The sequence below is a fragment of the Montipora capricornis genome, chromosome 8 (assembly GCF_036669925.1).
Source record: "Montipora capricornis isolate CH-2021 chromosome 8, ASM3666992v2, whole genome shotgun sequence".
NCBI lineage: Eukaryota > Metazoa > Cnidaria > Anthozoa > Scleractinia > Acroporidae > Montipora > Montipora capricornis.
Window position 1 is genome coordinate 17,327,270 of NC_090890.1, and position 5,000 is coordinate 17,332,269.

General features: G+C 38.0%; 1 long non-coding RNA gene across 1 annotated transcript in view; it reads left to right on the top strand.

Moving 5' to 3' along the window:
• LOC138059781 (uncharacterized) overlaps positions 1-1,675 on the top strand; it is a 1,806-nt gene extending 131 nt beyond the window's left edge. Inside the window, exons 1-2 of the long non-coding RNA XR_011134247.1 lie at positions 1-108; positions 975-1,675. The exon at positions 1-108 is cut by the window's left edge and continues 131 nt beyond it. This is a non-coding gene — a long non-coding RNA (uncharacterized lncRNA). The remainder of the gene's footprint in view (positions 109-974) is intronic.
• The last annotated feature ends 3,325 nt before the right edge of the window (positions 1,676-5,000 follow it).

Consider the following 5,000-nt stretch of genomic DNA (forward strand, 5'->3'; position numbering starts at 1 on the left):
GACTTACCACGTATGATACGACGTATGACTGAAGACCTTTGCGGTAGTAAACGCAAAAAAGGGGATCCAGTTTGAGTAAAACTGCTTGCTTATTTTCATTGTGGTAAGGTGAGCAAAAAGTAAACAAAGGCATTACCCCGTAAACTATTTCTGTTTCCTCCGCTCCAACTACGATTTACGTTTATTTTACTTTATTCGGTTTTGGGAAAGACGAGCTACAATTCGATGTGGGCTAACGATCATTTTAGCTCGATATTTAAGACAATTTCAGGTAGATCTTTAACCACTGAAAGCTCACTTCGTGGAAAACGTGATTACATGTGGTGAAATTAAGAAATTATATGATCGAGAAGGAAACAAATGTTAAAGTGCTTTTCGAATTCATTAACCAGTACACATGATTTTAGTGTCTTCAATTCATCACGTGCCAAGCCAGAATATATTGTGCAAAGATTTAAACATCTTAAGAGCCATAATAAATTTAAATACGTGTAGGAATAGCAAACTCAAATTCAGCCTATTAATATATATATACATGTAAAGCGGAAATTAAGAAGGCAAACAGGAGAAATGAGGTACCGTCTAGTCCAAGGATTAATTTATAAATTAGGTCTTCTGAAATCTCAAACCCTGACTGAAGGAAATTGACCTTGTTTCATTCCAGGCAAAATCCCTACTCACCCCAAGTGGGCTCAATGTGAGGGCTAATGTGGCAGGAGGTCTAAAAAAGCCATAACCTGTTTAAAAAAAAATAGTTTCAGGCCAAGCTACCATTCCAAGACAGATGGATGAGTTCAAATCAAAAACCCTCTGTGGAAAGGTTGGATATTGTCAGGAAAAAATGGAAATAGTTGAATTGATTGAGGAGTATTTCACTAGTCACTAACAACATGGCACACTTCAAGAACATATTAACTGCTTGGGATGATGCACTTAAACTAAATTAACTGCTTTCTCGTGTCTTTTGGTTTCAGAGTGTGGAAGTTGTTCCATGTTGCTGGTTTTAATTTGTGACATTCCAGTCTTTGAAATCTTATCTGTATTAGCTGGCACAATTCCTCCCTTGCATGCCTGCTGTCTTCCCTTGATTATCACTGTTACTAGGCTGTGTCCTTTGGTTTTGTCATCAGGTAGTGGAATGGCATGTGGTGTGCATACAAAATGTCCAGATGACTTGAAGCCATTTGTGTGGCTTATGAGAGTTTAAGATCTATTGTTGTTCTTATGGTATACATGTACATGTTATAAAAGTCATCCAGTAGACTGATAATCAGTACTTTTGCTAAAGTTAGAGAAAAATACATGGGAATATTCAATGATTAGAAGAGACAAATGGTATTGCGTCTACTTGTTTATGAGCGATTACATATCTGAATTGCTTCTTTGACTTTCATTTGCATCATTTGTTTACAGTTTGCTTGGATTTTTTTGTATAGCGGTCTGTTGTACACACACAGGGGCATAGTTCAAACCAGATCTTAAGGTTCCATGGATATCTAGGAAAGCACTCAGCTCCTTTTAAAAACTGCATGTACTAATGTGTGCTAGTGTAGTAAAATGGTCTTCAGTACCAAATATCCAGTTTATACCTGTTCATGTTGTACTATTAAATTAAAATACTGTACCTAAAGTAAGTATGTGTGTAAAAGAGTACAACTTCTCTCTGTTGTTGCAATTCTGTGTGATTTTTCTGGTTGGGACATCCATCGACTCGTGTCAGAGTGTATGCAGAGTATCTACTGCTTTGGTGAATGAAATTAGTATTTAAATGCAGGTAAATGTTTGCTGTCCCTCCCTCCCCGCCCCCTCCTTATCTCTCTCTCTCTTTCTCTGAAAAAAAAAATCATTGGTGATATATTACATAGAACCATAATATATTGAGAGAGACTTAAAATTATTTTAGCTTTAACTTTTGTTATAAGACAAGAACGACACAGATGTTGTGTGAGAAAAGAACCTATTTGGTACCACCCACCGTTTTCCTCTTCTTGGGTCTTTTATATGTCCTAAGAGGGGAATATTTTATCAGCATTTCGTGGGCAACTGGTTCACCACTTTGTACCTGGACGATAGGATGGCATTTTTTTTCTCTGTAACTCTGTATAGTCGCTCAGGCATGGGGGTACTACTCAAAGTTGCCGAATGAGTGGGTAAGCAACATGAACTGCTATTGATACTTGTTCTTTATTGATGCCAATAAAACGCGCACACAAAATTTCCACTGTCAACTTCCGCCACTCGATCGAGCCATCTAGGTACTAAGTCCAATTATTCTGGCTCTACAAACGTTCTTCTCTCGAGTTTTACTGCTCAGGCAACAGGTTTTTCATCCGGAAACTTGCCTCTAGAGAGGCCGACGACGACAACTACCACGATAAAAACACAAGTCTTCATGTTTTTCTACGAACGCGTAAACTCGACAAGAAAATTCACTATTGTTGCAGAGATAGTTTTTTTGTTGAAAAAGATATATGAAAGAGACGTCCCTTTAAGAGCTGTGGTTAAAGTAAAAACCTTAGCTGTTTTGTCTCCACCTTATTCCCGCTAATTGAAAACCAATACCGCGAAATTTAAATCTGCCGCCATTTTGACGCTTACTTGTTTCTATGGAAATTGTGCAACCCATTCCCACGCGCGCCAAAATCGCACGCGCGTGGCTTGAACATGCGCACTCATTTGACCGCTGTGTTGCTCTGGCAAGCTCTGGCAGGTTCCAATCCGTTCTCGCCACTGATTGGTCAGATGGGAACACAACAAAAATGATAACCGTCGATAACCGGAAGAAATCGGAAGAGAATGGCCGAAGGGATTCTATTTTCTGTTTGCCGTACTTGCAACAGATATATTATTAGTAACAACCATCCTTTGGATTTATTTGGTGAAAAGACAATTAGGGAAGGAATCGTACGGGATTGAGAAGAGTTTTCTGGTTTGAAAATTTCGCGAATATGTAGATCTTGCTACGTTACGGTCACGACATAGGAGTTTATAAAGACGGTAGTTCATTCGAAAGCTCAGCACGAGTCGGTTATCCGATCTAAAAGATGGAAGTCTGTGTAGCAGAGCCCGTCCTTCACCAGGTGTGGAACGCGAGAAAAAAAGGAGCAAGGTCAGCTGGTTATATGTTACGCAGGATTTTTGACTAAGCTCGATCGATTCATGTGTTTACGGTGTAATTATTGTTCACGTGTTTAACAACGCAAAGCCTTGACTCCTTTTGAATATGTCCGTGGTGAGGAAGAAAAGATTAAGCCAACAGCTAACCTGGTTATCGCGTACTTTTTTGTTACATTCTCTTATTGCAATAATGAAATTTGTAAGTATATTTTCTTTGTGTAATATCGCATTAAAGTTGGAACTTGATTCCTTCCATGTCCAGTTTGCATTAGTTATAAGAAAATCATACAGCTAAGGTTGATACAAAAGGCTTCAGTTGAGAGCAACCCCTGATGAAAAATGGGGATAAAGGGGGGAGGGGGGCTATCCAAAAAATGGATAAATTCCTGTCAAGTTCTATCTCAAGTGATCTTGACAACCTGCATCTTCTGGGTAGTTTCTTATCCAGAGGAGAGCTTGAAGGATTCTCCTGCTGGTACACAGCTACTGAAAAACAACTTTTGGGTTCTTATTTTCAGAGGATTATTATGGCCACAGTAAACTGGGTACCTGTTGGTTAACTTTCACATCGCTGTTTTGGGCTAGTATATAATTTATTAAACTGGTAAATTGTAGGCTCAGAAGAGCTTAGCCAATAACCTATTCTTTGACAGGCGTCAACACTTGTGCTCACGCATGAGGGACCCCGTTACATGCTAAATTGTCTCCATGTTACATTGATTGCATACAGTGTCACGGTTAACAGGAAAATTTGGTTTTATCACATATTTTGATAAAGGTGGAATTACCACCATGAATGATTTGGAAAGCTGACGTTCCGAGTGTTAGCCCATCGTCAGAGCGAATGTTTAGTCAGCTAAAAAGAGATCAACATAATTCAGACTGTTCCTGTTTGCACCATAAAAGTGAAGCCCCACATGCATTTTGGACTATTTTGCCAGATGCACCCAACAGGCAAAGGCTTGGTTCAATCTGCTTCAATGGCTATTGCTTAATAGAAAACTGCCTTCCGGAAGTGCTTCTCTTGAGATAAAGCAACCGATCAAAAAGTTATATTTTGTTGCGTTATTTAAGCAATAGAGGACATTGTCCATGTTTACATAGCCTCATCTAAATGCCAAGCGCAGTTGGGAGAATTCTTGACAGTTATGCAAACCCGAGACACAGTTGAGGGTTTGCATAACATACACACCCATATTTCCAACCAGCCAATCAAAAGGTGCATCTGACAACACATAACCAATCAAAATTCATGTGATGTCATAGCTGTGTTTATATACTCTCATCTAAACACAGCTATTGACCGATATTAATGGGGTGCGTTTACTATCCTAATTATTTTATAATTTAGAATGTGAATATTATTCACACGCAAAATACAGTGTGCCTGTTATTGGCAATAATAATAAAATTATGATATCTCTTAGAACAACAAAGTTAGTCATTTATCTTATTACTTTCAATAATTTGCTCAAACCAACAAACTAAAGATGAAGACCATGAATAATAATTTATTTGTGATCAATCATTGTTAAAATTCACATTAAAAATATTAATGGTATTTTGTATCATTTGTTAACTGAATAAAACAGTGAATATATCAAACAACTGTCAACAATGATGAATAGTGGAGGAAAACCTCAGCAGATTTTGAAACATTGTGATGGAAGACATGGTTTTTGGAGATGCAATTAAGGCAGTTACCCTTAAGGATATCAACGACCAGTGCAAGAAGCTGTGCAAAAAGAGTGATATAGTTCCTCAGTTTTGCTAGTGCCAAGATGTAAGAACAAGGTGTCCAATGATATATATTTTCTAAAAATATGTAAACACATTAATATTTATGTGAAATTCAGGCAACTTAAATGACTTCATCCTGCATG